Raw genomic sequence first — 9192 nt, forward strand, 5'->3', positions numbered from 1 at the left:
ATTATGCATAGGGGTATGTGGTATCCCCTATGGGTTTCATTTCAGGTTAGTACAGGAGGGCTAGTGAATATGCGTTATTAAAGGAATCATTGGGTCTGAGATCCAATAACTAATCTAAATAACTAATCCTTAACATAATATGACGATACCAGTTCTGTTTCCAAAGTCCGCAGCATATCTGCCTGCAGTCTGACATTAAAGAGTGGTGCATCATTGTCCCTTGGCTTCAAGACTATAAGCAGATTTTTCACTCTGCCCCAGTCGCTATCATTTGTGGCCCCAAATAACAATTTTATCCATTTTCTTTTTTTCCTCCTTTTTTCCTTCCTGGCATCAGCAGAGCCATTGGCGTTACTGCCACTGCCCACAGTGGCACCTGCAGCCCATCATGAGAAAAAACCATCATCTGCTGAATTTTACCCATTTTCTTGATCAGTGCTTACAGTATTGTCATTTTGTTTGTCAGAACATCTGGTGCCCTCTTGGACAAGGACGTACTCAAAAAGTCCAGTGGATCAAATATTACAGCAGTTGTAAAATGAGGCGAACCTCAGTTTCCTTGGTTTAAAATTTGCCCCTCAGGAGTGTGGAGGCAGGCATTAGCAAGCACTTCCGTTTTGTCTCATGCTGTGCGTAGTGGCATTAAACACCCTGGTAAGAAAATAAGCACTTAGTGCTGTGCACACAATAACAAAAAATAAATATATACTTTGAGCTGGATTCAAATATGAACATACAGGTCATGTTGTCAACCCAGTGAAAAAGGAAAAAAAACCCTGCATCACCAGTGAATAAACCTGTAATGAATATGTGGCGCTAACCTTCGGCAAGTTTGCAGGGCGGCTGGCATTTGTTTCCAGCACTTGTATCTTCTTTCTCCCGTGCCCTTTCCTTCCCTCAGCACCTCTTGTGCTGGCAAGCCTAAGGCTCTCAGTCAATGTGGAATCAGCAAGCGTTTTTGAGCTACTTTTTTAAAAAAAAGATTTTATTTATTTATTTGTCAGAGAGAGAGAGTGCGCACATACAAGCAGGGGGAGCAGCAGGGAGAGGGAGAGGGAGAAGCAGACTCCCCGCTGAGCAAGAGCTCGATGTGGGGCTCGATCCCAGGACCCTGGGATCATATCCTGAGCCACAGGCAGACCCTTAACCGACTGTGCCACCCAGGCGCCCCCTGAGCTACTTCTGGTGTATATCAGGCAATGTGGTAGGCATGAGCAAACCCTTGTCTGATTTGAAGGAATCTCCCTGTCCAAAGGAAAGGGGGGTGATACACTTTTTTTCTCACTATAGGATTTTTTTAGAGCAGATGGGCTCTTTCTGGCGATCAGAATAATCGTTATCCTGGACAGGCAGAAGTGACTGGGAAGGGGCATGAGGGCTCCTGGGGAGGTGGTGATATTGTGTTTCTTTTTTTTTTTTATTGTGGTAAAATATACATATCATAAAATTTACCACCTTAACTGTTTCTAAGTGTGCAGTTCAGTAGTGTTAAGTGTGTTCACATTGTTAGGAAATAAATCTCCAGAACTTTTACATCTTGTAAAACTGAAACTCTGTACCCATTGAACAATAACTTGTTTTTCCTGTCCCCAACCCTGGTAACCACCATTCTACTTTCTAGTTCTATAAATTTGACCACTCTAGATACCTAATACAGGTAGAATCATACAGTATTTACCCTTTGGTGACAGTTTATTTCACATAGTTATGATGTCCTTCACGTTTCATCCATATTGTAGCATGTGACAGGATTTCCCTCCTAATGTTGTATTTCTGGGTGCTGGCTACCTGAGTATGTTCACTTTGGGAAAATTCATCTAGCAGTGCATTTATTAACTCGACACACTTCTATATGCATGTTATACTTCCAAAAAGGACTTTAACTTAAAAATTAGATGGAGATAAAATTTAAAAATCATTACTACCATTTCTACTAAGCTATTAGTAACTTGTGTTAATGTTTCCCAGAGGTGTTAGAGAAGGTAATGCTTAACTTAAAGGGGTGCTTGCTGAAGGCAGAACTTCAGAAGAGATGGCTTGGGGCACTTGGGTGTCTCAGTCGGTGGTGTCTGCCTTCTGCTCAGGTCATGATCCCGGGGTCCTGGGATCGAGCCCCATGTTGGGCTCCCCGTTCAGTGGAGAGCCTGCTTCTCCCTCTGCCCCCGCCGCCCTCCCTTCCCCCCCGCTTGTGCTCACTTTCTCTTTCTCTCAAATAAATAAATAAAATCTTAAAAAAAAAAGAAGAGATGGCTTCACACAGGCCCTATTCAAATTTTACCTGATGTGTGGTTCTGAGCCCCTTTATACAGAAGCCTGGTACTGCCCATCACAATCCAAAATCACTAAAAATTAATACCCTGCCACCACCAAACAAGGGCAGAAGGTAAAGGGGGGGGAAAAAACCTGTCCTTAAAGAGGGGAATGAAATTGGGAAGAAATCCCATTGAAGAAAATTTTAGGAGAAAGAACAAAACAGCGTTGGAAGACGACAATCAGGTAGGGTTGCCAGATTTAGAAAAGCAAAGAGCCAAACAGACCAGCAATCAATACAGGACACCCAGTGAAACTTGAATTTCAGATAATCAACAAATAGGTTTTTAAAGTAGAAATATGTTCCGAATAGTGCATAGGACATACTTGTACTAAAAACGTATTTGTTGTTTGTCTGAAATTCAACTTCTGCTGGGCGCCCTGTATTTTACCTGGCAACCCTAGACGCAAGGGAAGGAAGAGGGAGATAAAATCATATGGAACACAAAAATGTTTTTTCAATGCAGGGAACCAGCTCAAAGCCAGAGTCTCTGACAAGTTCCTAGTATTGGATAATATTCCCTGTCCTAAATGAGGAAAAGAACTGTCCACTAGGAATTGGTTTGATTTTGCAATTAAGAAAAAATTAGACTTTTCTTGAATGTCTTGCTAGGGGTCCAGCGTTTAATCCGAATTTTGTCACATTGGCTGTCTCCCGGAGAGCTGAGTGATAGAATAGGATAGCCTAGGATAATGGTGTGTGGGGCTGCAGGCGGGAAGGGCAAGGGACTTCCTCCCAAGACCTTAGTGCCTGTTAGTGACTTATCTTGTCAGTTTTCATCGGAAGAAATTTTGATGTGTATAAATAGGGGTTGCCATTAAAAGTACTGCGTCAGTACTGGTGAGGAAAAACAAATTCCTGAACACTCCGCCCTCCCTATTCATCAAAGCAAAAGCATCCAAGATTCACTTAAGGTGAATGAAGGCATTTGTTCTGGAAGAGTTGGCCTTGTCATACAATTTCTGATTCGCTTTGAAGCCCTGCAGTTAAACCCTTCTAATTCTGAGTCAATAGAAGGGATAATCAGGCCTGATGAATGAAAGTTCTCAGGCTCATTGTTTGAAAGAAATAATTTTTAAAATTGCAAGTATATAATAAGGATTAAGTAATTAACAAGATGAGTCTAGGCTGAAGTTTTGCAAGGCCCATTTTAATGATTTGTTTTTAAATCAGAAGTATAATTGCATGCAGTTAAATTCAGATGTCCTTTAAACAGTTTGTTAGTAGACATAGGTAAACTATATGTTCTATGATTGTTTTACACCATTAATTGCTTAGTAAGCTTTTCTGTCATAGAGTGTTTAAGGTAAACTTTGGCCTAGCTCAGTTCAAATTATCACAAAACTTTAAAACAGTGAAGACTGAATTTATTACATGGAAGCTGTATCTGTAACTGTTATTGAGTGGATAGGTAGAGACTTGGATGGTACTTTTTATGGCTTTATGAAACTGTCAGTAGCCCTGACCTGTATGTCCTTGGACGGTTTCCTTAGGTGTCTATACCTTAACTTTCTCATCTCCAAAATGAGGGGGTGGATCAGATGGTCTCTAGCCTCGGAGCTCTAAAACATCATGACTAGATCACACTAAAGCTGTGTTCATCTCGGGGATCGGTAACTTAGAACAACTTACCTAGAGCTTTCCTTGGTAGTGATGTTTATTATCTTAATAAATAAAAGTAAGAAGAGTATAGAAAGAGTGTTCTCAATAGCTTCTTGTCCCCTTGTAAATCTTTCATGGGTAAATAATCAGAACTTGGGGGAAAAAACCAGAATACCCATAAAGCAATAATGTCTAGAAGAGACCAAGGATTGAAGAACCGAGACACAATGACTACAGGGGGAATAGATGCCAGGAGAGAATAACATGCCTGTCTTTGCTTCCTCAAAAAACCAGATTGTGCCTGCTTGGAACAAGAGAGTCACTCCTCGCTAGGACATTGAGTGCTGCCAGAAGCAGTATCTTCTGTTTGATTCCCATTACAGTCAGGAAAGGCATGTAACACAAGTTGTGTTACAACTGTAACACAAGTTGTGTTACAACTGTAACACAAGTTGTGTTACAACTGTAACACAAGATGAGAGACTACGCCTGGGGCGGAGTGTTTCCACCCACCCCAATCCTGAGGTGAGTGGTCTACGTAGCATCCTGAGGAGCAGGCTCTCTCATCTCCAGAATCTTCATACCCATTAAGTCAAGTGTTTAAGATGCAAATTATTTGGATCACGAAACTCTTTTTGTTTTCACACTCATTGCCAAATATTTGTGCACTTTCTGAACATTGTTGTACAAATTTATAAGTGTTTCTAAAAATGTTCAGCCACAGCTTCTTGCTAAGACTCTTCCATGTGAGATAGCTTGTGACCATGCCCTCAGCCAGCTTCTCGAGAAAGCCGCAGCTTAGAAGGGAGACTTGCAGCTGGGAGGGTAGACTCTGGCATCAAACAAGGCAAGGTCACTTCAACTGCTACACCAGCTTCATTCCTTCCCCACCCCATGGCTCTGCCTTTCTCACCAACGGGACAGAAATCTGGAAAGATATTGTAAGCGCCCCTGAGGACTGTGTATATGTGGACATTATGGAGTGTATGTGCATACTGGAGGACAGACTAATCAAAGCTAATTTATAAGGGGGTCTAGGAGAAAGAGAGTTGTAATGTGGTCAGTATCATGTGTACAGAGTGTGTATGGTGTGTGATATTTTGTAGCAAACTTCAGAATTTTTTCCAGAAAACTTGGCAAAAATTTCACCCTCTGAGTCGTAGGAGGTGTGGTAGGCTAAAGAATGCTCCTCCCCAAAGATGTCTACCTGTTTATCCCCAGAACCTGTGACTATGTTACTTCACATGGCTGAATGGACTTTGCAGATATGATTAAACTAAGGGTCTTGAGACAGGGAGATGATTCTGGATTATCTGGATAGGCCCAGTGTCATTACAAAGGTTCTTAAAGGAGGGAAGCCTCTAGAAAGCAGAAAAGGCACAGACATAGATTCTCCTTTAGAGCTTTCAGAAAGAATGCAGCCCTGCTGATTCCTTGATTTTAGGACTTCTGACCTCTAGAACTGTAAGAGAATAAATTTGTGCTGTTTTGAGCCACTAAGTTTGTGGCAATTTGTTACAGAAGCAATAGGAAACTAATGTAGGAAGATTCAACAGGGTGTTTTCAATTCAGTGAGAGTGATTTGGTGAGAGTGTTGGGGTAATGGCGGTTGGGAATGTTCAGAGAGTCAGTTACTATACAGGGTTTTCTTGGGAGCCTGCTGTGAGCTAGGAACTGAGACCTCAGTGGTGGACAAACAGACATGGGCTCTGCCAATATGGAACTTACAGCCACAAGAGGAAGATTGGCATTAAACCAAAAATTGCTATTAATTAACTCAGGTATGCAGTGTGTTATGAAGTACTTCATGGCTCTCTGAGAATGATTAAAAGGAGATCTACTCCTTCTGCATGGTCAGGGAAGGTTTCCCTGAGGATGTGATATTTAAGGCAGACACTAAGGATGAGCAGGAGTTAGCTGTCTCAGGTCAGTGGGGGTGGAAGGAACCTTGCAGAAAGATGGAAGAGTTTTTCCAAAAGCTGTAGGCAGGCAAAGTGTTGTGTTTTAAGGAGTTAAACTAAGTCCAGTATTGTTGGAGCCAACAGAATAAGGGCTAGTACTATACAAGAGGAGATGGAGGGGTGACTGGGGGCTAGGCTAGGCAGGGCCTTCTAGGCCACTGAAGGACAGTGGTATGTCCGTATTTATAATTTTGAAGATCGCTTAGGCTATAGTGGATGAAAGAATGGATTGAGGGGCAAGAAAAGATACCAAGAGACCAGTTATAAGGACACTGCAATAGCCTGGGTAAGAAGTAATGGTAGCCCTGGCCAGGATGGTGGCAGTCAGATGGAGAGAAGCAGAAGGATAGATGAAGCAACCTGGTCAGCAGAACTTCCATTTTCTAAGGAAGGGAACAATGCTGGAAGAGAAGAATTTTGGTGGGAAGATCGTGAGTATGACTTGGGACATATATAGCTTGAAGGAGTCACTGAGACATTCAGGTGGAAATGTCAAATAGGCATTTGCACACACAGGGGCAGGAGATTTAAACTTAGGAGTCAGAATTTCAATGGTAAGTGAAGGCCTGGAGATAGTGGAGATTGCCTAGGAGGGGAGAAGCTGGTAACAGGAGAGCCTAGGAATCTCAAAGGAAGCAGAGGTCAGAGAAAAGACCAGGAAGTGACTAGAAAACAAGGAGAAAAACAAGGAGGGTGTGGAGCCACTGAACTGAAAGGGAAAGAGAGTTTTTCAAAAAGGAGGGAGTGGCCGTGAGGTCCAGAAAAATAAGGACTAAAAAGTATTTCTTGGACAGGAAGATCATTGGAGACCTCAGCATGAATTTGGTGTGGTGGAGGAAAGGGGACAGAACCTAGGAACTGTCATCTCCTCTAAGTGTTTCTGGCAGACTCTAGTCAGAACAGGGTCTTCAGGAAAAGCTAGAAACTAGGAAGAAGTCCGATGGGAAACTGTAGCTCGTGAGCGGCTGAATTACATGCACCGCCACTACCACCACTGCGCATGCGCGGCAGTACTTTGCCCTCCCAGAAAGACAAATGTAGGTGTTGGACAGGGCTCCGGGTTCCTGGGGCCTTAACCGTATCTCCTTGTTCACTTGTCACCTTTGGCCAGAATCACTCCATCATTCCTTCTTTCTCTTAGCTCTCTGGTCCTTGCTAGCAGCCATCTCTGTCTCCATTCTTGGTTATTCTGAGACTGGACCCATGAACTCACCCTCTCATTCTCTTTCTTCCTTTTGTTCTCCTGGTGTTAGAGAGATTTTGTGTCTCCAGGGAGTCTGAGTGAATTGACATTTCAGAGCAATTGTTTCTTATCCAGTGTGTATGCAGTAGTTCTTCATGGAGCATGGCCAGTCCTGTGAGCAGACAAACAAAAATAGCATATTAGGTGAGTGACTTTGTGGAGAAGTGTGAGGGGAGAGTACAAGTCTCCTCCCTTGTGAGAGGCCAAGAAGGCTACTGGAAGAGCCAAAGAGTTGCTTCTGGTTGAAGGTTCAAATGATGGTGAGACAAAATGTTCCTTTATTTTTTATTGTCTACTGAAATCCAGCTTATATATAATTCAGATGGAATTCCTTGACCATGACTATGAGGTTCATATAGGACTCCAACCTCCTCCACTTTTATGAGGCAACAGAGCATAAGAATGGAAACAGGTGTTCCTCGGGTTATGCTGCCAAATAAAACTTACTCAAGACCAAAGTGACTTTTCTCTCTGAAACCAGAGCAACAACAAGAATCCTGAGAAGGAAAACACACACACACACACACAGAGTGAAAGAATGAAGCCATTTTGATGGAAAGGAATAAAAGAAGAAAAGGGTTATAGAAGGAGAAACAAAATATAGCTCTGACTAAAGCAATAAGCTTGAGTGGTGAAAAATAATTGGAGAATAATATCAGAGTTCTGAACTTGGCTTATGAACATGAACATAGCTTTTACTTGTCCATTTGGGGGTAGTTATTCCCCCCCTTCACTATTTCCTTCACCCTTAGGTTAGGAAATTATTCCCTCGAGTAAAACAACATTATTTTCTCTTGTTTTCTGGGAAAGTGCTTGTGCTAACTCTTCCCTCAGAATCTGTTGAATATGTTAGTAGCTGATGAAAGATAGCAGTGGGTGACTACATTGGCATTGATAAATAATTGAGTATTATAGTTAGAGTTCTTCTCAGAGACTCACCATCTTTTTTCTAGAGATCAGCTGAAGTCCAGCCCTCTCACTTTACATATGAGGAGCTGGGCATGGAAAGATGAAGCAATTTCCCAAAGCCACAGAGCTACTTAGCGGCAGATCTAGCCCTGGGACTTTGGGGTTAGGTGTCTACTAGGCTATGCTGTCCTGCTCAAATGTACCAAACAGTCACAGTGCCCAGAAATGAAAGCTTCCTCAGGCCAGGAGGATACCATCTCCACTTCCCACAACAAATCTTTAAAGGAGGCTTTATCACTCCCATTTCCCAGGTGAGAAAACCAAAGCTCAGAGAGGTTAGCTAACTTACCTAAGACCACACTGTCAGTACATAGTAGAACTGCCTAATCTTGTGGGATAACCAAGTAGGGATTACCAGTGTCTAGGGCTGATCCACCACCTCAGTGGGGACAGGCGATGGCCTGCCTGGTGTCACAAGGAATGCCCAAAGGGCCACACAACCAAAATTATTGATCCAGCTCCTTGGCTGCAGTGCCTAAAGGTTGAACTTGGGGTCACTGCTAGGAAAGAGCAGAGTCCTGAGGGAATGGGACACTGAGGAGTTATGTTTTCTTGGGAAGGGAAACTATGTGGAGTAAAGGGGAATGTTTCAGGCTGAGTAGGATGATACTTGTCAAGTGGAGACAGGGTGAGGGGAAGGGTTCTCTGAAGAGAGAACAGATCATGTCCAGCTCCGAATGGTATCTGGAATGAGGCTGGATCTTTGAGTCCCTAACTGGGCTGAGGTGTTTATGGAATTCGATAGCATGCATTTATGGAAGCTGATCAGTATGCTGTGACTGTACCATTTTCAAAGGGGGTCCATGGTTACATAGAACTGAATTAATTGTAATCCTGGGCTCAAGACAAACAGGTTCATGCATGGTTCTCTCTTTAAATAAATACGTGAACAAATGTGAACACTTGTGAATCCAACATCCAAACCCAAAACTAGAGCAGTTTTTGCTCAATGAAGCTGTCTGACAGTACCAAGTTTTGAAGAGGAGGATATGGCTTGACCAAACCTCTTATTCATCCCTAGGAATATCAATTAGTTTAATCAATTTGCATTATTTTGTAGTGTTAAACATTCTCGTGGAATCTATAAACCCATCCGAAAAATAACC

The 9192-nt window shown here is 42.6% G+C and overlaps 1 non-coding gene across 1 annotated transcript; it reads right to left on the reverse strand.

Moving 5' to 3' along the window:
* Nucleotides 1-324: 324 nt before the first annotated feature.
* On the reverse strand, nucleotides 325-411 carry LOC117797562. Its single transcript, XR_004622569.1, has one exon. It is a non-coding gene; the product is annotated as a small nucleolar RNA SNORD35 (small nucleolar RNA).
* Between the last annotated feature and the right edge of the window lie 8781 nt (nucleotides 412-9192).

The sequence above is a fragment of the Ailuropoda melanoleuca genome, chromosome X (genome assembly GCF_002007445.2).
Source record: "Ailuropoda melanoleuca isolate Jingjing chromosome X, ASM200744v2, whole genome shotgun sequence".
Lineage (NCBI taxonomy): Eukaryota > Metazoa > Chordata > Mammalia > Carnivora > Ursidae > Ailuropoda > Ailuropoda melanoleuca.